Below are 27321 nucleotides of genomic sequence, written 5' to 3' on the forward strand. Positions count from 1 at the left end.
CCTCAGATCCGCATCCTTTGGGGGACTGTTAGAAGTGTAGAGTCTTGGGCCCCTCGGACTCCACCCAGGATCTACTGACTTGGAGGCACCATTCTACTAAGATTCCTCTGGGAATTCATTTGTGCTACTGAAGTTTGAGTACACTCAGCCCTTCACATCTGCGAGTTCTGCATCACGAAGTCATCCAACTGCAGATCAAAATAGTTGAGAAAAAAAATTCCAGAAAGTTCCAAAAAGCAAAACCAATGTGCCATGCTCCAGCAACTGTTTACAGAGTGTTTACACTGTATTAGGTATTCTAGATAACATACAGATGATTTAAAGTATATGGGGGAATGTGCATGTGTTTCTTGTAAATATAAGGGACTTGAGCAACAGAGAATATAGCATCGGCTGTACTTTTTTTTGCCTTTCTTTTTTTTTAAGGGCCGCACGTGTGGCATATGGAAGTTCACAGGCTAGGGGTCTTATCAGAGCTGTAATTGCTGGCCTATGCCACAGCCAAAGCCATGCAAGATCCGAGCCATGTCTGCGACCTACACCCCAGCTCACAGCAATGCTGGATCCTTAACCCACTAAGTGAGGCCAGGGATGGAACCCACAACCTCATGGATCCTAGTTGGGTTTCTTCCTGCTGAGCCACAATGGGAACTCCCCAGCTTCACTTTTAAGTGAAGTCTAATCTATATAAACCTTGAACCACTACGTTGTACCCCTGAAACTAATACAATATTGTAGTGCAACTGTAGTTTTTTTTTTCTTAGGACCAGAAAGCACAGAAAAAGAAAAATTAAGGGGCTTGTAAATGGTGGATTTGGTGTCCCCGGGGTCCAGGCATGAATCCCCTGTGAATACTGAGGAATGACTAGTGAGTATTAGGAGAGAGTATTATGTTTGGATTCCCATCAACTCAGGCTGTATCTGTGCAGCAGAAACACTCGGTCAGTTTGATGAAAACAACATTGGAACTGGCTGTTGAGCACGAAGCAGACCAAACAACCTCGTCCGCACTTGTTACTGTTCCTCTCCCTCCTTCAAGAACTTTCTCGTTTCCCATATTGCCTCTCCTGGCTGTGAGCAGCCCAGGTGAGTTCAGCCCCACTCACCGGGTTCGGGCCCAGGACTCAGAACATGAGGAGGTCCAGGCGCAGGCTGCCCCTGGTTCTAAACAAGCTTTATCCTTGAGCTGCCTCCTTGGGCCTGGGATAACCTGGCAGTTTGCACCCTTGGCCCTGAACCTTTGACTCACACCCCTGCATTAGTTCCAGCCTCTGCCGTCCTCAGCCTGACCTTTCAGACTGCTCTCTGAACTGGCCTTTTTGATCTTGCCCACTGGTCTCAGGATACCTGCTTCCTGCTCTTCTCTGTCTCATCTCAGGCTGTGGTGCTGATTTCTAACCTACCCTTTAGGTGGCACCTCCAGCCCACCTCAGCGTGGCTTGTGGTTGTTCAAAGGAAGTCACACAAAAGTGCAGCTGTGCTCAGTACCCAGGTGCTGTTGAGAAAAACTGGTTTAGGACAGTGACTCTCAGGCTTGACAGCACATCAGAATCCCCTGAAGAAACTGCAATTTTCCAATGCCAAGGGTCCCATCCCAGGTGAATTTAAAGCAGAATCTCAGGTTCTGAGCACAAATAGCTATAAAAACTAAGAGGTGATTTAAGATGCAGCCAGAGTTAGGAAGCCCTAGTTCACAGAAAATCCCCTGTTCTGGCCCCGCCCACCCTCACCCCACCCTCTCTGCTTGAGTAACAGTTTACTTCTCCTTATATTCTACTTAGCACCAGAGCATTTAGAAAATAGTGAATGAACAGGGGGAGCTTCTGTGTGTCTTAATGGGGGAGGGGAGAGAACCAATCACACTGCAAAGACTGTGCAAAGAACTGCATCCAGGATGGAGAGGAAACCGGCCCCTAACTTCCCCCAGTTTAAGGTGCACGACTCGTTCAGAAGAATCATGGAAGGTGAGAAAATGTAACCCAGACATCATAACCATTCTCAAGCCTGGAAGAAGCTGACAGAGCGCCAGGGAAGAGATTTAACACGATACAAGCAGATGTTTTTCTACTCGCAAATTCTCCAGAAGAGAAAAAATGCCCCCACACCACAGACATCCATAAGTGGCAGTTCTAACCTGTCCTGAGCATCCCTAAGTTCTCGGAGGTAAAACGGAGGAGGGTACCACACACTGGGAAAGGGTCTGTCCACGCCCTGGGTGGGTCTAAACCTGCCCTGAAACCAGGTCCCAACACCTGCTGCAGAGCCGGGGGGGAGGAAGGCAGGGCACCCCTGCCAGGCTGCCTCGGCTCACCTTTTCTTTCACGGGTCAAGGATTCATAACAACTGCCACCATGTGCTCAGTCCTCTCAGCCCAGCAGATGCATGGCACCTGGACCCAGAGAGACATGCAAACTCTCCAGGGAGGCCCCGCCCAGACCCACTGGGGCAGAAACTTTAGAGTGGGGCCCACAAGCTGTGCTTTGAGACACCCTCCTGGTGACTCTGACACACGCTCAAGTTTGAGAAACACAACTTTATTATCTCAGAGCTTTCTTAGGCGTCTCCTCTTGCGTCTTTTTGATCTGGACTGATAAGGGGAGTAGAGGGGACATTCTGGGTCTCCATTTAGGTATCGACCGAGGTGCTGCTATTGGTGAATTTACTGGCAATTTTTTTTGAATGAAAGAATTCACCACTTTTGGTTTCCCAAATCCTTCTACCTGTATTATCTCACCTGATCACTGTGACAGTCCCATAAGGAATGCAAGCATGACACTATTAACAGGGACCCTGAGACCAGTCCAGGTGATGGTCCAGTTAAGAGCAGAGCAAAGGTTGGAATTTAGCCCTCTTCCCACTAAGACACATTTTCCCGAGCTTAATTCATCTCTCCAATGGTGTTTTCCACACTCCTTCGCAACACACCATTAACATTTTCTACAAGGCTCGGATGTGTAATCAGCATTCACCCACAACACGTACTGGCTGAAACTAGACAGACAGCCAAGGATGTGGTTTACCTTGTCCCACAGGCACAGGCCAAAGATTTAGCAGAAGATAAAAGGAGAGAGGCTTGGGCCATGCAGAAGGGGTCACCTGCAGCCACAGTGAGAGGTTCCTGGATTTGAAGAGGGCTCTGGTGATCGACAGAGTTGATTAAGGGGTCAATAACTCCTGCTGTGGTTGAGACATCAAACGACTTTCACCTCGAACCTCTTGTTAGTTTACATCTACCTCTCATTTCTTAGGATGATAATGAATGAATGTGGGCATTCGAGAGCTGGTGGGATGCCCCTACAGGACCCTCCACTCCCTGAAGGCCAGTGCTCTGGGGCTGGAGGCCTGAGCTGGGTCTCTCCCAGTGTCTGGAGGGGCGGGTTGTGTGGACCACTTCTGGAGATTCCCCGATTCTGAACTCATTTCTTGGCCTTGCCATGCAAGTCCTGTGTCTAGATGCTCAGACTAAATTTTGAAACCAGGCAGGTACCTGTCATCTCAGCCTCTTTGACTGAGATCTTGACCTCTGGATATCCACTTCACTATTCTCTGCCTGTGTGCGCTGCCCTGTGGGAACCCCTGAATTCTAACCCCATCCAGCCTGCAGGGAGGCCAGGCCAGGGCCCTGCCTTCTGGTTCAGCTGGCTAACTCGGACTCCGACAGCAGCTCTGCCTTTGAGACTCACATGAACCCCATCTCTTGTATCCCTCCCTGGCCCACTGGCACCACATGCTCTCAAGATGACCCACCCCAAGCCTGCCTTCCATTGCAAAGACTTTGTGTGTCTTTTTAGGGCCACACGCAAGGCATATGGAAGTTTCCAGACTAGGGGTTGAATTGGAACTGCAGCTGCTGGCCTATGCCACAGCCACAGCAATATCAGATCTGAGCCGCATCTGCGACCTATACCACAGCTCATGGCAACGCTGGATCCTTAACCTGCTGAGCAAGACCAGGGATCAAACCTGCATCCTCCTGAATGCTAGTTGGGTTCATAACTGCTGAGCCATGCTGGGAACTCCCAAGTGCAAAGTCTGGTCACTTGTGACCCAAGTTTCCCGTGACCATGTACCAATGCTCCAACTCAGCAGAGGTCAGGTCTGTACTGGTCGAGTCACCTGGGATTCAAATCTAGAGCATGGCTGGGGTTTAACAAATGATGGGAAAGATACAAACATATGAAGAAGGGAAGGGAAAGATGGATTGCACTTGGATAAAGTGGAGAACAAGCATAACCGGAACAGCCTCTGCTTTCAAATATGAAGCTGAAAGCAATGAGCCATCCTTGCCCCACATCAGCTGACTGTGAATCCACAGGAATTTCCACGCCTTCTCGCAAGTGGTCTAAATCCCCAGTTCTTGTGAGGTGACCCTGCACTTTGATGAGCAAATGACAGTGATGAAGACAACACTGAGAGGATGAAATAAAAAGAAAGAGAAGGAAATGAGCAATAGGAGATTGCTTTTAATAAACACCTACTCTGTGCCAGGCACTGTGTTAGATGCTGAACATGCAGTAGCACCTATATCCTTGCCAAAATCCCCTAGAATCCTAACATTACCCCCAATGGATGGGCGACGAAATCAGGGGAAGCCAGAATGTGGTTCCAGACTTGTGCCTGAGCTCACCACCTCGTGAGGCTCCTTTTCCCATGGACACTGGAGTCTCTACTCTTGGGCTTAGTTCACTCCTTCATTTGGTCTCAAGAAGCAGTGGCTTGGTTGGCTGACCCCTGTCACCACCATATGTGATGTTTTGACCAACAATCCTCTCACTGCTTATATTATAGCATCAATATAATCCCTTGAAACGTTGAAAAATGAAGTTGACCAACTAGGCCAAGGAATTTCAGCTCATGCATCTGGGAAGAAGCCCGGAGTTGGATCTCGCTTATTCCCTGCCTTGACTGTGTCACCTTAAAAACCATCGGCCATCTCTGAGTCTGCTCTGTCCCATTCTATGCCTCCATGGTGCTGTTCAAAAATAAAAAGAGCCACTGATGTAGGAGGGTCCTATACACTGGAAGGCACCACCAAAAATAGAAATTATTAAGATGTCCAAAAAGTAGTTCAACTTTTTTTTTTTCCCTGATGAATTTACTAACTACCTAAGAGACAGGAAGGGAGACAAGATCTTTTTGTGGCTGGGTTCATTCCAACAACAATACTTTCCACAGGCATCCATTAGGGTCTAACACGAGCCAGGCACTTTTACAGATATTTTCTCCTCTCGGAGACAAGACATTTACGACCAAGTGACTTCTGCATCTTCTCGCATTTTTGGCGGGTAGGATACCTGCTGGACCACATCCACGGAGTTGGTCCTAGATAGTTTGGTTAATTAGCAGTCAGACATCGTGGTCTGACTCTACAAGCTCTCAACTGCCCTCATCTCGCCTTGGATTCTTGCCACGTGCACATCTGTGTGGCCCATGGGGCAAGGTCAAGTGGCTTTCTCATGGAGGCCACTTTGGCACATGGATTCCCTATAAGACAGTGGGGATGAATCAGAGCAGCTCCCTCGCCCTGTAACAAACAGCTCCCGATGCACACACTGGGGAGCGTGAGTCAGGCTGAGGGCAGACCTAGGGGCCGTCTCCTTCCTGGCTTTCCACTTTTTTCTGTCTAGTTTCTCTTCCTGTGTTTGTTTTGCCTTTAGGTTTTCTTTTCTTTTCTTTTTTTCGATTTTACACCTAGTTTTTGATACGTTCCTCTAAGTGCCTTGGCTTAGAAAGACACAGCACATACTTTTTTGGAGAAATGCATTCCACATAAATATACTATACTACTACTATATTTTTATATAGTAAAAATTTTATTATTACTATATTAATGTTACTACTCTATCAATGTTTATATTATATACAATATTTATGTATATAAGTATATATTAAGTTTATACTATATTACATATTAGAATAAATTAGTATAATAAACCATATCATATATAGTATAAATAAACCATATTACACATAGTATAAACCCATGATGACTATAGTATTTCTCAATTTCTTTTAACTAAACATACATCAGAAACTTTTTTTTTTTAAATGGCCACACCTGCAGCATATGGAAATTCCCAGGCTAGGGGTAGAATTGGAGCTGCACTGCTGGCCTACACCACAGTCACTCCAGATCCAAGCTGCATCTGTGACCTATGCTGCAGCTTGTGGCAATACCAGATCCTTAACCCACTGAGCAAAGCCAGGGATTCAACCTGCATCCCCAGGAAGACAATGTCGGGTCCTTAACCTGCTGAGCCATGACGGGAACTCCCAGAAACTTATTTTTTAACAAAAACTTTTTTTTTGTATATATATATATATATATATATACACACACACACACACAATTTTTGTATATATATATATACAATTTATGTGTATATATATACATACTACATATATATATACACACAATATATATACATATATACAATTTTTTGTATATATATATATATATATATATATATATACAATTCAAAAACTTTTTTATTGACATATATATACAATTCAAGGGTTTTTAGCATGTTCACAGAGTCTCACAACCATCAGCATGATCAGTATTGGAATATTTTTATCACCCCAAAGTGAAACCCCATATCCAGTAGTGGTCCCTCTCCATATCCCCCTGAACCTCTCAGCCCAAGGCAACCAGTGAAATATGTTCTCTCTGCATAGATTCGCCTATTCCAGACACTGGAAGCAGCCAATTCGTGGCACTGTGATTGGTTTCTTTCACTTAGCATAATGCTTTCAAGGTCCACACATGTTGCAGTTTCCAGAAACCTCTGCATCTTGTCAGTTAGGACCTCTGCCTCATAGTGTTGCTTCTCAAGGACCTTTGTAACATCCTTGCTTCTCCTGTGACAATAATAATAAACAATAATTCAAGTATCCTGTGGTGGGCGCCTATATACGGTGTCTCATGCTCGGAGCAACCTATAAGAGAGTCGTTACCGTCACTATTTCCCAAGATAAGAAACCCAAAAAGGATATGGCCTCGTTGCTGATGGAGTCAGGATTCTAACTCAGGTTTCTTTCTAAATCCGTTTGTCTCCTCAGACACACACAGTAGTTCTGTCTTGGAAGAAGAGTCATAATTATTACCAGCAGCATCTCAAACACCTTCAGCCTATGTTACTGACTCTAGCTGTGGCTAGAACTTGCACCAGAAGAACAGATGAGATGTTCCTTCAACGCAAAATGCCCCTAGATGTAGCCTAGGCAGGAAAGGAGGCAGGGTGCACAGTGATCATGATCGCAGGACTCCAGAGTCCAAAACAGACCTGGCTTCAGACCCCCGAGCTTCCACCTCTTAGGACTTTGAGCAGTTACTTTCTCATTCTTGATTTTCCCACTTGTCAAGTGGGGACAGTGTTTCCTATTTTGTGGGGTTGTTAAGGGAATGAAATAAAAAGACGAAGGCTTAGCGCAGTACCTCGCACGAAGGCAATGCTGAAGAATATTTAGAGCTATCAATTATTATCACCACGTTGATAGAAATGGAATGGCAATTCATCAGGCACCACGGAAGCCTCTGCACACACTTACACCAGTGGAGTTTGGGAGGCGAACTCCTCTCTGGCCTTCTATTATCTGAATCCCTGTTATAAGGAGGAAGGATTTAAATACAAGAGGGAATAAAGAAGGAGCTAGGCTTACAACACTGGGCAAGAGAACTTCCCAAGGACCTGACCTTGGGATCCCAGAACCAATGACCCCCAGGAACCCAGGGAAGACAGGAAGAAGTTGAGGCGGGAGGAGCAGCCATGCTGTCATGGTTTTGCTGCAGCGGGTTACTGATGGAGAGACGGCCTTTATAAAGTTCACTGAATCTTGCAAAAACATGACTACCGTAGTAGGAAAGTTTGCCAAATTATGCAATTTGGAGCAAAACACTCCTTTCCACCCCCATTGTGATGTTCGGCTTCTGGCTAAGCCAAAAGCAGTTACTGGCAAGAAAATTGATAAAAAAAAAAAAAAAAAAATTTTTTTTTTTTTTTGGCATGTGGCAAAAAATAGGAAAATAACCCTAGAGAAGTTTTCCCCTTACTTTTTGCTAAAATGATTTTTCTGGGTTTGGCAAAATGGCATTAATCAAAACACATAATTTTTGACGAAACTCATGTCAAAGCTCTACGTTTTTGTGAACGTTTTGGATAGCGACTCTATCCCGCACGCCCCTGTATACACCGAGACATAGAAGAAAGCTCAGCACCACATTTTTAAAAATAATTCTGAGAAATGAAAGGTCTGAAAACAGGAGAAACGCTAAGCAAATATGGTACATGCATCTACCAAAATCAGGTGGACTGTGTTTGTGATACCGAATGATGTGCTGTACCGGAAATTGAACAAAAAAAGCAATCCATTCGACAACATACCGAGCATAGGCACATCTCGGAGATATTGTGGGTTCATTTCCATATCATAGCAATAAAGCGAATATTGCAATAAAATGGGTCACAGATTTTTTGGTTTCCAGTGCATAGGAAAGCTATGTCTATTTTGCACACTATTCCTCCTGCCTAGAAGAGTGCCTGGCACCCTGTAGAGACTCAAATATCTATCATTTGAATGAATGAGTGAATGTTCATGAAATATTTTTTTTCTTTCTTTCTTTCTCTCTTTCTTTTTTTTGCTTTTTAGGGCCACACCTTCTGCATAAGGAAGTTCCCAGGCTAGGAGTCGAATCCAAGCTTCAGGTGCCAGTCTACGCGACAGCCACAGCAACACCAGATCCAAGCCGGGTCTGTAACCTACACCACAGTTCATGGCAACGCCGGATCCCTAACCCACTGAGCGAGGCCAGGAATCAAACCTGCAACCTCATGTATACTAGTTGGGTTCGTTACTGCTGAGCCACAGTGGGAACTTCAGACCATGAAATACTTTCCAATGAACAGTTAAATACATAGGTATATGTATGTGTTTATATACATATATGTTTGGGGGGTATGTACATGCAGCAGCTATTGATGTTGTGACAACGGTCAAGGCAGGCATAAAGATACTGATACGGTGAGACCAGCGGAGGCCCTCCTGCACCCTTCCTGTGACCTCTTTACCCCTGTCTTCTCATAGTTCATTTGGGGTCACTTTTCCTCCACTTTTTTCTACATTAATGGTTCGTCATTGGAGCTCCAGTATATATAAATGTAAAAAGTCAATGAATGAAAGGAATAAGGCTACTTAAATATTTCAAGCTGGAGGTGATGGAGGGCAGTTACTGTCTTATATGAGCCTCAGAATTTGTTGAGCTAGATTAAAAACATTTCTATCTGTATAGGTAAGTATTTACAAAGAATCACTTTTTAAGTAAAAAGGTCACCTTGTGGGCTCAGAAGATGGTCCAGTTTAACTGAGATGGCGAGAGAAGATTTACCTAAGTTCTCATACCTTAAGCACATATTGATAAGTGCTGTCTCTCATTGATGAACTTTTGATACAAAATAAATTCATGGCAACATTGTTCATTGTAACTTTTAAATAGGAAAAAACTTATTTCTTCACTAAAACTTGAATGAACTGGTTATTGTTTATCCAAGCCTCAGCGGAGACCTGCAAAAAACACTGACAAGCTTTGTCTGGAAGGAGCTTTGATTTTTTTTTTTTTTGGTCAACCTATTGACACCTTTCCCTAGTTCACAATTTCACGACTTTTGAGCCAGAGCTGACATCTCAAAGGTGCCCAACCCAATGTGTCCTGTGAGCCTTAAAACGAAAACCCATGAGGAACCAGGCCTGGTACACACCTGGTGTTGTTCGCCCCCCCGCCCATACCCCTTCTCAGGAGAGAATAGAGTGCTGCCAGGCTAAAGGGGTAGTACCAATGTCTATCCTCGGGATGTTTTCACAGGTTTGAATTGAGGTGAATATTCAAGATGAAAATGGCCATCTCTCTGCAGCCCCCTGCACACGATGCAAGCATGGGCGGGGAGCTTCTGTCTCTAAATTCAGCTCCCACCATCTCTGAAGTCACCACCCTAGTGGCACACTCTGGCTCTTTCAATGCAATCATTTGCTTAGTAATCAATCCATCCTAACCAACAAGGATCCCACTTACATGGTTCAACAGAGAATGCTCTTAGAATAAAACCCAGACGCCTTTCTTGTTCTCGTCTTTCTATCCTCATGCCTCACGTGCTCTTGGAGCCTCCAAGCTTTTTTTCTGACCACCTGGCCTTTCTTCTTACTGTTGCTACTTTTTGGAATGTGCTTCCCTCAGCTATTTCTATTATCTTTTTAATTTTAATTTTTTTTTGGTCTTTTTTTTTTTGTCTTTTCTAGGGCGGCTCCTGTGGCATATGGAGATTCCCAGGCTAGGGGTCTAATCAAAGCTGTAGCTGCCAGCCTACGCCACAGCCACAGCAACACCAGATCCAAGCCGTGTCTGCAACCTACACCACAGCTCATGGCAACGCCGGATCCCTAACCCACTGAGTGAGGCCAGGGATTGAACCTGTAACCTCATGGTTCCTCGTTGGATTCGTTAACCACTGCACCACGACGGAAACTCCCTAGGTTCTTTTTTTAAATGGCAAATCCCCTGTCCTACTTCATCTGCCCTACTGTCTACCATGTCGATCTTTTTCTTTTTTCCTGGTACCCCTCAGACTCTCTAAATATCTAGCCTATTGATTTCTTTATTTGGGTATTTTCCATCTTACTTCATTAAGCTTCATGATGGCAGAAACTTTGTCTTGCTTGCCACATATCCCTAGTGCCTAGCATGCAGCGGGTGTTCAATATCTACTGAATGAATGAACGAACCAGCAAATGAGAATTATCCCCAATGTTGACATAATCTGGAGAACACAAAGGATTGGGCTAACAATTTAAATCTCTCTTGTAAACAATAGAAAACCTCAGTGTAACAGACAGAGAACCATATTTCGGGAACCCTAAATAATTAGAAGCAGGATTCCACCCCCCCCAAAGGATAACGAAAGAGTCACCTCTCTAAGCAGATAATGGATCAATTTAGAGACAGCTGCTCCAGGGAAGTCTTAGAGCCTGTGGCAGGTCCCCTGGCACTGAGACAGAGTTCCAGAAAAGGATGCAAATTTTTGGAGAAAGATTTAAAACTAGGCAGGACCCTTTGGACTTAACTGTGAGTCTGTGGGACTGGGCCAAAGTGTCTGTGAGGAAAAAAACCAAGTAGAATCTGGAATTAAACCAGAGCGCCCTTGTTTCGGCCCCTCCCCTCTACCAAACAGAGGTCAGTGCTCGGTGCTAAGGATCTGGGTGGGCCGAGCCTGCAGACAGAGGTCAGGGTGAGAGGTCAGCCCCACGTAGGGAGTGGCTGAAAAAAAGTCAGTGTCCCAAAGAGGGGAGCAGATATTCGTCACCACAGCGATGTCCAAAAGGGCATTCACTGGGTATTAGGAAATACTGTCTCCCAGGAGCACATGGTGTAATGGGTTCCTGTCCCACAAGAAAGTGTCCTCTAGATACCACCCCCACCACACACACACACACCCTGTCCTCCGCTCATACCTCTGCAGTTTCCTAATCCTTGCAATACCTTTTCAACTCTAATAAAAATAAAAAAAATTTTATTAGAGTTGATTTATTCTGTCAAATTCTGCTATACCGAACGTGATCCGGTCATACATGTATGCACACTCTCTTTCTCTTATTATCTTTTATCCTGTTCCATCACGGAGACTGGACACAGTTCCCTAGGCTGTACAGCAGGACCTGAGTGCCTATCCATTCTAAATGGAGTAGTTTGCACCTATTAACCTTCTCCCACTTTTTATGGGCAAACGCTGCCTCACTCTTCAGAAGCCACTCATCAGCTCTATGGTGGGCCCACGCAGCTACGCTTCCCACCTTCGCCTGGGACCTACTCGCACCCCGTGACACGCAGGTTGGGCACGGCTGCCTTGCACACCCTGTCCTGTCCCTGTGCCCTAAAGAAGTCCTCAGGAGCAAGGGCAGCCGGGATGATCTTGCCCAGGCCCTGCCTCTCCAAGTTCACACTCTGCCAAGAGGCTGGCACAGGGAGAAGCCAGAGCGGTCAGACCCCGGCAGGGCTGATGCCTTCGTCACTGACCTTCACGGTCAGAACGGACCACACTCACCGCCTGATGTGGGGCCTGGCCAGCCCTCAGCATGTGACAGTCTTTTCCATTCAGGGCTCACAGGGGCGGCCAGCGGGTCTGTGCAGCTGCCAGCATTTCCGAGGCTGCTGCTCCTCTTTCCTGTCTCGGGTTCAGGGCTCGCCATCCCTCTGACTGCAGAGCCATGCGCTCCATGTGGCTCCTCTCCGCTGGCCATGCCTTCGGGCGGCCCCCGCGGCCAGAGTGGAGGCAACGCGGAGCTAGGTTTTGTGGAGCTGGACCGGGACGGAGGACGCGGTGAAGCGGGCTCCTCGGGGACCCAGCCCTGCCGGCCCATGCCTGGGACCCTTCACTTTGAACCCAGCGTGTGCTCGACGGCGGAGACTCCCTGAGGCCCAAGGAGGCGTTCTGGGCGGGTCGAGGAAATAAGCAAATAATGATAAGACGCGGGTGCAAAGCCTTCTGCATTGAAATGGTACGGAAATTCCCAAAGGCGAGTTCCCTCTCTCCCTCTGAGGGACGTTCCCCTCCGTGAAGCACACGGAGCTAGGGGGTCCCACGAAAAGTGCACGCGGGTGATACGTATCTGACACGGATGTGAACAGGTTTAGGTCTGCGATGGTTACCGCTAGAGGGACGTCCTCCCGGGACATTCTGGTACATCTGGGTCTAAATTCCGGTTCTGGGCTGTCAGTCAGTCTGTGACACTCTGCACGCCTGTGTCCCATCAGCGGTCGGAGGAGTCCGCCGACGGGCGATTAGGCGGATGAATCTAAGAACAGCGCGACTGCTGACGGGGCCAGGCGGCTGAATCTGTACTGCTCGCTGTGTGATCACCGGGTGACACGAGCTCTTTGTGCCTTGGTTTGCTGTCATCTTCTACTGCGTAACAGGGGACATAGTACTGCTTACTTCAGAGGGCTGTGGTGAGGCCTGATGAAGGAACGGCCCGACCCTGGGACACAGGAGCCACTCAATGAATGCTACGCACAAGTGTGCCATCACTCTGAGGGGTGCGGTTCTGCGTTCCAGGGCGTCAAGGAGCACATGAAATCCAATACTCCAGTCCACTTTAAATATCTGAAGACAGCCACCATGAGCTGTGAGACAAATACCCCAGTTCTTTCCGTTGCAGCTGTTCCTTCACCTCCAAACCGTCCAGAGGATTCTGTGCACCCAGGAGTTCTCTGCAATCCCACACTGCCCACCTCAGCTTTGGGCAAGGCAGTCCTAAGGTCCAGTGCTCCTATGAATGGGAAGGAATTTTCTTCCTGCTTCCCACTGCCTCAGAGTCCATATCACTCTTCTTTGAGTGTCTCTGCACCAGGCCACCCCGCCTTCCTCTCTCACTAGCTAGAATGAGGCCCTTCTCCATGGAGGGTGTGTGTCACCGCCTGCAGCACCTACCCGGAGGCAGAGTCATGTGGACTGTGGCTGGTGCTCAGGGCCTCACTTGAGTGAGTGGTCGGTGGAAAGTGTACCTGCCTGTGACTGGGGGAACTGGGGTCATAATCACAGGGTCCCATCAAAATGGCCCTCCTAGGAGGTCCCATTGCGGTTCAGTGGTAAGGAAACCAACTAGTATCCATGAGGACATGGGTTCCATCCCTGAGCTCACTCAGTGGATTAGGGATCCAGCATTGCCTGTGAGCTGTGGTGTAGGTCAAAGACCAGCTCAGATCCCACATGGCTGTGGCATAGGCCAACAGTTGCAGCTCCTATTTGACTCCTAGCCTGGGAATCTCCATATGCAACGGTTGCAGTGCTGGGGGAAAAAAAAAAAAAAAAAAAAAAGTCCCTCCTGGGCATGCCTCTAGATTGTATACAGGTCTAGTTGCATACAGTTTCCCCTGATGGAGGCTGGATAAATGCCTGAGCTGCCCTTCTCCCTCCTCTTTTAGATGGGCTGTACCCAGGCAGGCCGAGGCTATGAAGGTTGGCTCCATGAGAAGATCCAGCCTCTACTTCCAACCTGGGACCACGCAAGGACAAGGGGGCCCTCCAGCACAGTGCTGACCAAAGAGCCACAGACGGCCTAGAGCTACTCCATGACAAAAGCCTGGGCAGTGCCTATTCTGAGCAGGACAGAAGGGGACCAGCTCCACAGAGGTGGGAGGAGCTGCCTAGGGCTGTCACACACCATTAGGAACACTGCACCCCTCCCCACCTGGCTTCAACAGCACCTGACAAATGCAGGTATTTCCATGCGAATATGTATGAGTTTCAATGTAGGCAAAGCAGCACGATCTGGTCTCCATCTTGGCAGAATGTATCATTGACTGGAAGAGTCAGGGTGTCTTTGCATGACTCTGAAATGTCAGCGGTGGCTGTGGTCAAATTTCACCCCAGGGTGGAGGCCAGGCTCAAGGAAATCCATCCAAGGCTTCTATGGGCGAGCACAGACTGCCCTCCTTCCCTGCCACAGCCCTCAGGACAGAGCACAACTTAAGAGGGGTTTACCAGCACCTGCAGATGAAGGGAAACTGGCACTAACCATCTACCTGGGGTCCAGAGAGGACAGCGGAACTCCCTCCCCCAAATCCCAGGGGAAGAGTTTTAGTCATCTTTTGCTGACTGACTTGAAAGCATTATGTGGGGGGAAGGGAGGAACCCTGAGGATCTTATGAGATGTGTCCTCTGCCACCTCTCTGACTCCACCCTGCCTTTCCCCCCATGTTCAGGACACCGAGCCACACTGGCCTTTGTCCTGTACCTTTAACTCCCCAATTCCTCCCTGCCTCACGGCCTGTGCACTTGTCAGTTCCACTTTCTAGAGTATCCTTTCAGTTATTCTAGAAGCTTAACTGTCACCTTCTCAGAAAGACTTTCCTTCACCACCTTATACAAATTAACCCTCACTGCCCAGGCTCTCACTGTCCTATTCTCTGGCTTCGTTCCTTCATAGCATCCCTTCAATCTGAAGTTACACTGTGTGTTTATTTATGGGTTTATTGTCTGTCTTCCTGGATCAGAACATCAGCCCCATAAATGTGGAAACCTTGTCTGTTTTGTACCCCAATGCTTTGCCCATCGAAGACAGTGAATATTAAATGAATGAATGATACTATCAAAGTTGTTTAAGATTCTTAATGGAGAGGGACAAAAACCCCAAACCTTCTATGAATTCCAAGTAGGGAGAGAAGAGGAAATAAAGCAAGAAATAGAAGAATTGTTAACTCCCACATTAGCTGGAGACTGAAACAACCAGAAAAGTGAAACTCTGGATGCTTAAGTATAAAATGTGAGCAAAGGCAGTTTTCAAATGGGAACAGGCTTGTGTCCTCAGGAAGCAGATGGATCATAAAATGCCAAGGATGGCTACTTCACACCCCCTCAAGACCCGTGCCCAGTTCCTTGCTGGAAGGACAGCGTGATTTTTCTGCCCATCCCTAGAACATTTCAACCAGAAACACTTCAGACGGAAGTACAAAAGAGCCAGAGAAGCCTCGCCATGGACAGCATCTGGGCAGAAGAAAGAACATCTGTTCTCAGCATGAACCCTATTAGCTTCATCACTGGGCTTTCAAGGAGAGAAAATGTACAATCATGACACACGAGCGGCACTGGTGGCAAGGTGGCAAGCGGCGCTGCGCAGCGGGCTGCATGCTCGGAGCGGACCAGGCTCCCGGGAGGGGGGCCCGCGCCAGGGGCAGGAGCAGCTACAGCTTGGCTACCGACTCCGGCAGCCAGCGAGCCAGGCTCCTAGAACAGGGGCCACCCAGACTAGAGGAGAGAGCGAGGTGGGGTTAGGGGGCGAGAGAAGGGGGCACAGAGACAGAAAGGGTCGCCCCGCCTGGCAGTAGCAGGAGGACAGCGTGCCAGACACTAAACCCAGGCACCCGGGTGCGCATCGCGGCAGCACCACTTCTCAGACGCGTGACCTCGGGCAGCATGTTGTGCCTCGGTTTCCTCCGCTCGTGGGAGGTGAACATCAAGGCGCCTACGGCCGAGGGTCCGCGGGAGGGTGATGGGGGTCAGCGGGCAGCACTTGAGCGGAGTAAGCCCTCAGGAGGGGGGCAGCGCCGTTGGTGACATTATTACTATCGTCGCGAGGTGCAGGACGGCGTTTACTCCTTACAGCACAACCAGCTAGACCTGGTATGACGCCCAAGGCACAAGCCGGGGGGAGGAAGTGAAGGCCGGGCCTCAGCCCTCTCTGCCTCCAGAGCCTGGGCTCCTTGGAGCTGCTGTGCAGGACTCTGTGCTCCCTGAAGAGGAGCCCTTGGCTTAAGACTGTTCTGCTGGAAACCAGCCCAGAGGCAGCCGGAACCAGACGGAAGCTATGTCTTGGTTTGCTGTGTGGAAGGCCAGGAGCAGACTCCTTTCCTGGGCCCGATGATTACTGATGGCGCCACCGGCAGCAAAGGAAACAGGGTTGAAGTTAGACACTCACGGGTTCCAGTTCCAGCTCTACACTCAAGAGCAGAGAGCATGGCCTGGGGGCTGAGGGCCTCCCCACCCCCCGCCCGGCTCCCTGCCAGAAACTAAGACGCCCAAGAATGTGGTGGGGATTCCAGGGGACCAAGCAGAGACTTCATGGTGTCAGGCACGTGGCACAAGGGAGCTCCTTTTTTTTTTTTTTCTCTCTTATTAAATAGTGGTTAATTTATAATGTTTCTTCAATTTCTGTTGTACAGTAAAGTGACCCAATAACACAGTAGCTCTTTGCATCTCAAAAGAGAACAAGCTCCCTGAGAAAGCTGAGAAACAAATAGGAAAAGGGGGCAGAGAGATGAAAGCAGAGAGGAGGGAGGGCAGCGTTTGGCAGACAGCAGCCCTGGAAGCAGGGAGCAGAGGTGGTGGAGCAGCAGGCACGGAGGCTGCGGGCTGAGGCGCATCGAGGCCGGCCCCATGGAAAATGAGAGCAGCCAAGACCCCTGTTCCCCTCAGCAGTCAGGAGCCTCCCAGGATGACAGTACTGATGCTCCCGAACGAAACTTCCCTAAAAGGTTCAGTGATGTGCAAACAAGCTATATGAAAGGTCAGAAATTTATGGGCTATCTTTTAAAAGGATTTCTTAGCAAGTTGTTAAAGTTTTATAAAAAGCATGTAAAGGGAGATGTGTTTCTAATATCGAAAAATAGCCAGACTCTTCGGAAGGGTCCATACTCAAAGGAAGCTAATAAAACTGAGGTGTCGCTGTCTGTCTGTCTACCCATCTATCTATCTATCTTTTTAGGGCTGCACCTGCAGTATATGGAGGTTCCCAGGCTAGGGGTCTAATTGGAGCTGTAGCCTCCAGCCTATACCACAGCCACAACAACCACCAGATCCAAGTCTGTGACCTACACCACAGCTCACAGCAACACCGGATCCTTAACCCACAGAGGGAGGCCAGGGATCAAACCTGTGTCCTCATGGATGACAGGAACTCCAGGTGTTTATTTCTCCCTTATCTGAGTTATAGTTCTCTGTCTTTTCATTTTTATAGGTTTTTGGTGTGGTGACCTTTTTACAGATAATAGAGTTGTAGCCTCTCTTGCTTCTGACGGTCTACCCACCTTTGTGGCTGAAGTTGGTATGGGGGCTTGCTGCAGGCTTCCTGATGGGAGGGACTGATGCCTGCCCACTGGTAGGTGGAATTGATTCCTATCCCTCTGGTGGGTGGGGCTTTGTCTCTGGATGGGATTAGAGGCTGCTGTGTGCCTGGGGTGTCTTTAGGCAGCCTGTTTACTGATGGGCAGGGCTGTGATCCCACCTGGATTGTTGTTTGGCCTGGGGCTTCTCAGCGCTGATGGGTAGGGCCAGATTTTCCTAAAATGACCACCTCTAGAGAAACGCACACTGCTGAATATTCCCAAGAGCTTTGCTTCCAATGTCCTTTCCCCACAACAAGCCACATTCACCCCTGTTTTCCCAGGAGATCCTCCGAGAACTGCAGTCAGGTGTGACCCAGATTCCCATGGAGACTTTGCTTTGCCCTGGGACCCAGTGCACGTGAAAGTCTGTGTGCACCTTTTAAGAATGGGGCCTCCATTTCCCCCAGTCGCATGGAGTTTCCTGCACACAAGCTCCACTGCCCTTCAATGCCAGATGCTCTGGGGCTCTTTCTCCCATTGCCAGATCCCCACGTGTGGGGGTTTGATGAGGGGCTCAGAACTCTCACTCCTGTAGGTGAGTCTCTGTGAACCAGTTAGTTTCCAGTCTGTGGGGATTCCCACGGTGGGTGGTGGGGGGGGTATGAGGATGCTTATATGGAGTAATTGCCCCTCTTACCTCTTGATGTGGCCTCCTCTTTGTCCTCTGGAGTAGGATATCTTTTTGAAAGTTTCCGGTCCATTTGGTTGAAGATTGCTCAGCATTTGGTTGTAAATGTTGTTTTCAGGAGAGAAGTTGAGCTCCAGTCCTTCCATTCCGCTGCCATCTTAATCCCACCTCCCCCAGCTGTTTATATTTATGTAAAGTCCCTCCTCTTAGGAGGTGCCCTCCTGCTGTTTTAGCCACCTGGGTGTTGGCATAGGAAAAGCTGTTTAATTTTGGGCAAGAGGCCTAACCTCTCTGAACCTCAATTTTTTTGTCTGCAGAAGAAGTATAATAGGTGAACCTACTTTATAGGTAGGTGTGAAAATTAACTGAGATGAAGCACGTGAAGGGGTCAGGATGATGCCCAGCACCCAGAGAGAACTCAGTCAATGTGAGCTGATAGTCTCATGGCTGTTTGCATTATTATTTGGCAGTTGTGATAAAGGGGGCACGGCAATGTGGCTTAAGGGCCACACAAATGTGATTTCTGGAAATGATCCAAGGAAAGTAAGCAAAAAAATAAATAAATAAATAAACCCCATCTTCTGCCTCCTGCCCTCTCAACTCCACCTTATAAGCACCTCCCTCTCCTCACTCTGTCCTCTTCTTAGCTTTCTTCGTTTCTCATGGGCTCTTCCCCAACCACAGGGGGCTCCTCTGTGGTCCCTGCTGCTAAGCCTTTCACCCAGTCGTCATACAGAAGCTGTGGAGCCCATCTCTGATGTCCAAGCTTGTATTAAATTTTGATTCATGCACATTTTTCATTCCACTCCACAGCATCACTAGGTTTACTGTCATTTTTAAAAATTTTTATGACTTACATTTAGTTAAATTAACATTCCCAAAACTTTCCCAAGCTTCTCCAGAAGCCTGCATAACTAGAACGCAGTAGGGGCTCAGCAGATGATTGTGGACTTGAACCCCAGATGCAAAGAAAATGCCCAAGAAAAAAAGACAGGGGTTTAGCATGCCAACGTGACAACTATTGGCAAATTAGGAGGGTGGGGTTATGGCTGTATTTTCTCTCTCTCTCTCTCTCTCTCTCTCAATTTCCCAAGTTTAGGGACAAATGTTTTCTCTACTGCGTTTCCTAAAAACATTTTGTTAAGGCACAAAGGTGCATGGCGGTGTCGCCCAGCACTACACAGCAGGCGGACCACGCTTGGGTCGCTGTTTGCAAAACCTGTTGCGGTTTTTGATGCGTGTTTCTATTGGAAAGAACAGGTGCCCAAAGTTTGACAGATCACGAGCCTCTCAAGTGCACAGTGTGAAAGAACAAATGACTTCTGAAATCAGAAGCAACCACAACCAGGCCGACCTAGGCCACACCCATCCGTCCTGAGCCGGCTTCGGGCTGCGGGCTGCTACCTGGCGGCCAGCAGCTCAGGCTGTGCGCTCTCCTCGGCTTCCTCCGCGGTCCCAGGAAAAAAGTCCCCACTACCTGCTCACTCACAGCTGTGGACGGCCTCATCCAGCAGTTTCGAAATGTGAAATGATATTCCCAGGACTGGCTGCCATGAAGCGAGTTTATCCTGTATCCCTTCTCACCCTTGGGTGAGGAAAGAGAGCATCGGGTTTGTGGGGGCCTGTGTTGCAAGCAGTGATGTATTTGTTCTTAGCAACTGCCGCTTCAGCCTAGCGACGTCTGTAAACCGAACATTCTCATCAAGTGTGTGTTTGATTCAGCTGCTTGCCCTCGGGGTGCTGCAGGCTTGGTTGGTGTCCCGCTGGAAGCTGACGACTCTGACACCCTCGCACCCTCGCCCCAGCGCGGCCTCGGCATCAGCTCTTCACAGGCACACAGGGTACAGCCTGTTCCGAGCTGGCTTTCGTGGCGCCTCATCACCAGTTAACAGCCTCTCCTAAACCTCTTAATCACCACCCACCCACCCCACCACCCCGGCGCCCCCACCTCTCGCAGCCCCACTGCCTAAAGGAAGACGGCTTTCCTCTTCTCAAAAGCACCCTTTTTCCTCTTCATTGCAGCTTTGTTACCTGTTAGTGGTGTAAGAGCCAAGCAGGCAGGTGGAGGAGGGAAGCAAGCCTGTCAGAGGGAGCAAACCCATCCCAGGCTTTGTGGAGCCTGCAGTGGGGCCTGGCTGGGAGCCTGAGAGATGGGCACCTCTGGCCTCCTGGAGAGACTGACCCTTGTGTTCATGCTGTGAAGCCCAGACCCCAGCTGCTAGGAGTCATGACTCTGAACCTGAAAGGCACAGGAATATTCCTGAGTTTTCTTGGATCCTTTTCATGATCCAGAGCCATAAGATGCTTCTTCAGGTTTCAACAACAAACACACAAAACAAAACAAAACCCCAAAAAGCAAGCAAACAAAAAGATGAAGATGAGGATTTAGGGAGAAGGCGCTGGCGTTCAGTGGTAGACGTACGTGGATTTACATCCATATCCCAGTCCTTGCCCTAACTAGCTGAGAGGTCCCGGGGAAGTCACTTGACCTCTCTGAGGTTTAGTTTCTTCATCCGAAAAAATGCTGGAGAATTGTACAAATCTCAGAGGGACCATGATAAAGACTAAATGAGATAATTCGTATAAACTCATCATATAATACCTGATACTCAGTAAGGGCTCAGTCAATATTAGGTGTCCTCAGTGTTTGTTTCAAAATGATCGAACAAATGAACTTATCTATGAAACAGAAAGAGACTCACAGACACAGAGAACAGATTTGTGGTTACCAAGGGGGAGGGGAACAGGAGAGGGATGGACTGGGAGTTTGGGATTAGCAGATGCAAACTATTACATATAGGATGATAAAATCCTCCTGTATCGTACCGGGAACTGTACTCAATATCCTGTGATAAACCATAATGGAAAAGAATATGAAAAAGAATATATATATATCTGAATCACTTTGCTGTAGAGCAGAAGTCAATACAACATTGTAAATGAACAGTGCTTCAATAAAATAAGTTAAAAATCGAACCAAAAAAAACCCCAAAAAATTATCAGTCCAGAAATGCACGCGGATGGGACAAGTTTCAGATCATTTCAGTTGCCTCCCAGCTTTTGGTTTATTTAAAAACTTGCATGAAAAGAGCCCTAATCCCTTCCCCATCCTCTCTCCAACTCCCAGTTCAAGTGCCCGTTCTCAGCCTGCGTCCCTGCAGCTTCCGGTACCCATCCTGCAGACAAGTACGTCTCTGTCCTTGACTCCTCCCTGGCCAGCTCCCCTGGGGCATGGCCTGTGCTTGTCCCAGCCTGGGAGACTCTTTCCCCCACACGAGGCCCTCAGCATGGCGCTGGCTGAGCGGAATTCCTCGCCTTAAGTCTGGCGACTTGAAAAATGAACTATCGATTCCATGGGCTGAGATCTTTGAAGATTTTCAAAGTCTCAGCACCACTTCCCAGTCAGAGAAGTTCAAAGAATGAATTCCTCGACTGGCTGGTTCTGCTCTCAGAAGTCATTTACACTTCAGTCAGGGGAGAGGCCAGGGAACGGTGCTCGCTGGGGAGATCTGGCCTCCTCACAGCCTGTCTGATGTCGGCAGAAAGAAACTTCCTCCAGCCTGCACTGCAGAACCTGTGAACCCTAGGAGCAGAAAACTAGCCCTTCCTGGGGGCCCAGAAGGAACCCAATTCTTGCTTCTGACAGCAAGGGATCCTATGGCATCAGAACAGCAAGGCTGGCCTGTATCTCTGGGCTGCTCCTAGATGCCTGGGGCCACAGTTCAGTTTGAGAGAGTGGTACCCAGAGGTCTGAAGCATGCAAAGCTGAAGCCAACATCTCCAGGAGGGCTCGCTCCCTGTGCTGCTGCCTCCCTTCCGTGCTCTCTCCTTTCCTCTGTAACTAGTTATAATTCACCCTCAGCTTTTTAAGGTGGATTTGCTGCTACCTGATGGTCAAGTAACTCTATGCCCATTCATGATGGTGCAAAATCCTAATAGCCTCACATACACACACAAACCCCTCTGAATAAATAAAAGTTAAGAAAACTCTGTCCATGTTATGTTAATGAAGAGAGTTATGTAAAGACTTTTCGGAAAGAAGACATTTTCTACAGTGACCTGAAATGTCATAGGCTTCCAGATAGGACCATGGTTTACTGTTATGACATCATGACAGACCAGCCAGAAGACAGACAGGTGAGAGAGCCAGGGGTCAGAACCCACAGACACAGGAATGGAAAATGCCTGATGTAAAGACCGTAAAATTCTTTACAAGTTTTCCTGAGATTTACATTTTAAAAAGTGATCAAGTGACACCATAAAAAGAAATGTAGATCTCACAAACAAACGAGCAGCTGACCTCATGACTGTTCAGAAATGAAGCATTTGGGCAAAGTCAGGAGCTGGGGGCTTGGGCAGGTGCGGGTCAGACCCTGGTGCTGGAAATAACTGGTGGCAGGAACTTGACACTGGGAGAGACCCAAGTTCTCAGAAAGGGCTGTGCTGCCCCCGCCCAAAAGCCCGGGCAGTTTGCTCTCAATTAACCACCCCATGTGTAATTTCAGGGAAACTTATTCTGCAAATTGCAGATTTTTTGACACTTAACTCAGAAAAAAACAAGTTGTCCAACAGTGATTTCATGCCCAAGTAAACCTGTCATCTTTACTCAGCCTTTTCTTTCCCTTCTTACAGAGAAAAAGGATCCAGACATGTTCCGAGAGAAAATAAACTCCCAGAGCGGAAAGATCAGAGTTTTCGAGTTCGCTTAGACTGCTCAGCCTAAGAAGGGGGCTCTCCAGTTGGCAAGGCGCTTCCCTCCCACGTCCCCACTAATTCACCACCGACTCCAAAGGCTCTGACTCAGAGGCGTAATCCCCAGGCTCGTCTCATAAACACAGCTTCCCAAGCGCCGTGTTAGATTCCTTGCTAGCGCAGGGCTCCTCGGGGTCGGGGCAAATAAGGTAAGGAGATCATTCCAGTTCAACTTCTGACTCCGTTTTTTTCTCCGCTGAAGTTTAGGTAGAGGCCAAAAGGGCTGTTTTCACCATTGTCTCAAACTAAACTGCTGACAGCTAAGAAGTAGGAACCCTTGGCAGAAATTCAAACTCCGACAATCAGCCAGCAGCACGAGGGGATTGTTTGGTGTTGCTTTTCTCCAGCTCTTCTTTTTCTGCCCTGTGATGTTAGCTAAGGGCTCTTTGTCACAGCCCACGCCTGGGACTTCGGTGGCCACCCGGAGGCCCTCATGCCTGTCCAGGCAAGTTGTCCCAGGGGGGTGCGGAGGCCCTGGCTGTGGGGGGCGCTGAAGCCATGGAGTGGGTGTGGAACAGATGTCCCCTGCCTCGGCATGAGGCCCCTGCTACCCCACCTGCTTTGTGGGGTCATCGTGATTGGAACACGTAATTAAGACTGTCATGGGAGTTCCCGTTGTGGCTCGGCAGGTTAAGAAACCCATTAGTATCCATGAGGATGTGGGTTCAGTCCCTGGCCTCACTCAGTAGGTTACGGATCTGGTGTTGCCACAAGCTTCAGTGTAGGTCGCAGATGCAGCTCAGATCTGGCGTTGCTGTGGCTGTGGCGCAGGCTGGTCCTTAGCCTAGGAACTTCCGTATGCTGTAAGTGGGTGTGGCCCTAAAAAGACAAAAAAAGAGACTGTCATAAAAGTCAGGGACAACTGAAAGCGTTTGGGTGAGTGGGGAGGCACTAAGCAGATTTGAGAGGGGTTATCTCCCGTCCCCCCTTTTGCCCCCACTTCTCTCCCACTTGCTTGGACTGGCGTGGTCTGCTCCCACCTCCATTCACTCATTCACTCAACATCACACCTTCCTCTCACATCTCTCCAGTCTGGGTCCCTCATGATCTGGCTATTTCCTGGTCCCCATCTTCCATCAAAACCCCTGGTTGTGTGTGCCATTTCCTGTGGCTCTGGAAGCTGAGGTACCTGATAAAATAACTTCTGCTAATGGGCCAAGTCTCCCAGGGAACACAGATACTTATCCACGTCCTTCTGGAGAAAGGACGAGAGCGCCAAAAGTGATCTTTAAGTAGGGGAGGCCAGGGATTGGTATTTTGGGGCGGGTATCGATTAGTCACAAGCTTTCAGCAACAAGTAGCAGAAATCCAGCTGAAATGAATTTGAACAACAGGAGGAATTAATTGGATTATGGGATAGGGAAGGGCGGGGGTGGAGTTGGCTTCAAGCACAGCTGGAGAGGAACCTTGTCAGGACCTGCACGGCTTCCATCACAGCTCTTGCCTAGGTGTCGGCCCAGTTCTTATCAGCTTCTCCAGGTGGCAGGGCCTATGCCCCTGGCAGGTCTCGGGCCCTCCATCCTTAGAGCGCTCACCAAGAGAAGTCTTCTCTTTCTTAGAGTCTCAGGGAAAGTCTCTGATTGGCTCAGCTTGAATCACATGCCCATCTCTGGGCCAATCACTGTGGCCAGAGATTTGGTCATTGTTTTCATTTTGTATTGCCAAGCCAGGTGCCTTAAAACAGACATTTATCATCTTACAGTTCTGAAGGTCAGAAGTCCAGTAGAGGTCCCAGACAAAAATCAAGGTTTTAGAAGGATGCGTTCCTTTCTATAGCCTCTAGTGGGGAGAATCCCCTTCCTTGCTTATTCACTTTGCTAGCAGAATTCATCCTTTGTGTTTATAAGACTGAAGTCCCTGTTTCCTATTTCCTTCCCCATCTGTGGGCCATTTCCAGCTTCAAGAGGCCACCCACATTCCTTGGCCCATGGCCCCTTTTTCCAACTCTAAAAACACAATGGTGGGTCAAGTCTTTCTCAGGCTTCAAAGCTCACCCCCCATTATGATATTATCTGGCCCTTCTGTTTTCCTCTTCTACTTTTAAGAGCTCATGTGATTACATTGGGTTCACCTACATAATCCAGGATAATCTCCCCCTCCCAAAGTCCACAACCCAAATTCCATCTACAAAGACCCTTTGGCCTTGTAACAGTAATGTATATTGAATAGCACACTTGCAAGTAAATGGCAATGAATATGTAAAATATATTCACAATTTCTGAGGATCAAGCATTACCATCTTTGGGGAGCCCACTATTGGACTATCACAGCCAAGTTTTGGTCACATATCCACCTGTGTAGCCAGGGCATGAGCTGGTGGTGTGATGGATAGCTCCAAGAGAACCATGTGGGAGAGGAAGGATGCGTAAGTTCCCTAAGGAAGGATGCGTAAGTTCCCTAAGGAAGGACAAGATGCTGTCAGCAAGGGGAAGAAGAGAACACTGTCTGCTACAAGGCAGGATGGGCATTACTACGCATTAAAGCCACTGCTCAAAAGTGTTGGTGGGCTTTTCCGGTAGGAATTTTAATATTCCCAATGGCAGGTGCCTGAGACATTTTTTAATGAATAAGTGAATGAATGAGAGTGAAGGCAGATCAGAGACAGAAAATTAATATGTTAGCAGGTTTGCCCACCCTGAAGTGTAGAACTTTGTTGGATTTAACTATGAGAAACACAGAGGAAATAGAAACTACTCATAGGAATTTGGCCCAAAGAATCAGGCTCACATATGGCAACAGAAGCCAGCCAAGAAAGAGGGAGGACTGGGATCTGGCTCAGGACTCATGTGCTCAAGTAGATCAGGAACTGGAACAGAGGAGGTGAGCCAGAGAGGCTAACTACAGCATCTGTGGGATGGAGGAGTCCAGACTGTTTGTTAGGACATACTGGCTAGGGCTCAAATTCCTGTAACTTGCTGCACAAGCTTGGGTAGGTTTGACCTTGGGCCAATTTCATTTCCAGTAAAAGAAGAGAGTAGGACCAAAGAAGTGACTGCCACCAGCCCCCTTGCCACACTCACGCCCCACATCCATAACCAACCACACCTCTCCTAGCTGCTGAACCCTGGCCATCCTCGGAATTCTCAAGCCAGCTCTCCAATAGCCATTACTAATTGATCCAAGTCGTAGTATGCATTAAAACCCCTTGGTCATCCTAGAGCCAGACAATTTCTGACATGCTTTCCAGCTTTGACAATTAATATTCTAATAGAGAGCAGCTCCTTAGGAGCAAAAGAGACCTAGGCTCCCCATTTCAAACTCCCCAGGCTGGAGGAGGACAAAACCACCTGGTGAGAAAGGCAGAGAGAGCTGGTACAGCCTTCACGACCTAACTCCGGGCTCAACAGCAGTTTCCTTAGAAATTCAAGTCAGATAAAATAAATCTGCCTGCTCACCAGGAGTCCTGAAATGCCACCTGAGTGCTACACAAAAGGTCAACTATAATTCTTGATGTAAAAGTAATTGCCCTGAGATTACGTGGATAAGCCGTCCAGCTTTGAGACAGGAAGAGATGCAACAGATAAGTTGGGAAACGTTGCAGGTCAGTTCCCTAGAAGCTCTGATTAGCAAACAGGAAAGGGATTAGGGTATGGTCTCCGGCTCATACCTGTGGGGGAAGGACGGTAATCAGGATTGACAGAAATGTACATAGGACTGTGGACTGGGCAGAGGTCTCAGCTGACTGCATGGGTGGATCTAGAGCTGGGCTGGCCTTTCAGAGATGTCCCCAGCTGGGACAAGGGGGTCAGACCTGTATCATCTTCCACTGGCCTGTCATTGGAAGAGGCTGTGCTCCAGAAGGAGGCAGTCCTTGAGTGAAGATGCCATCTTCAGAGAGGACAGAGTTCCAGAGAGGGACGAAAGTGGACGGCTGTCAGCCAGCAGCAGGCCCTGATGCTGAGCGAATAGTTCCTTCGACCCTGGAGCCATATACAGAGGAAGAGAAGCTGAGGAGGGGGGGAATCCCCCACCTAGATTGTCTACCTGTTCTTTAACACTGCAGAGCCTATCCCCCATATCTTATATAGACTGTACGTTCTTCAGGTGTTGACCCATGGCCGATTTTCAGTGGTACTCCACTGCCAAGAGCCGGAGACATAGCTGATAGGGCCTTCATTCATTCTGATGGATAAATCTCATGAGTTTTATGTTAATGTTATTGGAAAAATATAGGTGGAAAAAGTATAGTATCCTTATAATGTAAGTTACATAAAGATAGTATATTAGTCTGTTAGGGCTGCCATAACAAAATGCCACAGATGGAGTGGTGAAAACAACAGAAACTTATTCTAAC

At 48.2% G+C, this 27321-nt stretch overlaps 1 long non-coding RNA gene across 1 annotated transcript in view; it reads right to left on the reverse strand.

Moving 5' to 3' along the window:
• LOC125113318 (uncharacterized) overlaps nt 1-26968 on the reverse strand; it is a 257564-nt gene extending 230596 nt beyond the window's left edge. The window contains exon 1 of the long non-coding RNA XR_007131412.1: nt 26779-26968. This is a non-coding gene — a long non-coding RNA (uncharacterized LOC125113318). The remainder of the gene's footprint in view (nt 1-26778) is intronic.
• Nucleotides 26969-27321: the final 353 nt, after the last annotated feature.

Source organism: Phacochoerus africanus, chromosome 13, assembly GCF_016906955.1.
Source record: "Phacochoerus africanus isolate WHEZ1 chromosome 13, ROS_Pafr_v1, whole genome shotgun sequence".
Classification (NCBI taxonomy): domain Eukaryota; kingdom Metazoa; phylum Chordata; class Mammalia; order Artiodactyla; family Suidae; genus Phacochoerus; species Phacochoerus africanus.